This window comes from Cystoisospora suis (genome assembly GCF_002600585.1).
Source record: "Cystoisospora suis strain Wien I chromosome Unknown contig_1367, whole genome shotgun sequence".
Taxonomy (NCBI): domain Eukaryota; phylum Apicomplexa; class Conoidasida; order Eucoccidiorida; family Sarcocystidae; genus Cystoisospora; species Cystoisospora suis.
In genome coordinates, this window is record NW_027154167.1 from 39,817 (window position 1) to 40,215 (window position 399).

The window sequence follows — 399 nt, forward strand, 5'->3', positions numbered from 1 at the left end:
AGAGAAAGAAAGACTCAAGTAGCCTCCAACTTGGAATGGAGGGGTAGGGACAAAAGATGAGGTGTAGTGTATAGACAGCCTACAGTCTCCTATCACCGAGAAAGCGCATAAACGCTGTGGCCAGAAAAGAAACGACGGTGTGTCAGTATTCGCAAAGGTAGCTCTATATATGTATACATGGAGATATATGTGAAGGTGTATAATACAAGTAATGAAGATTGTAAAGCGGCATGAGAATCGAAAGTCGCATGTAACTGCCTAGCTGAGCCTAGACAACTTATGACCTCTCCCTCTCTCCTAGTCACAACAGTAAGAGGGCTATGGAATACAAACGTTCTCTTTTTACCTGACTGTACATACTCACATGCATACTCCAAATCATATAGATAGATTAAAGAT

At 41.6% G+C, this 399-nt stretch overlaps 1 protein-coding gene across 1 annotated transcript in view; it reads right to left on the reverse strand.

The window, feature by feature from the left end:
* Positions 1-399, reverse strand: part of CSUI_003151 (putative udp-n-acetylglucosamine--peptide n-acetylglucosaminyltransferase spindly) — a 17,606-nt gene that overhangs the window by 11,785 nt on the left and 5,422 nt on the right. The gene's annotated exons all lie outside the window — the stretch shown is intronic.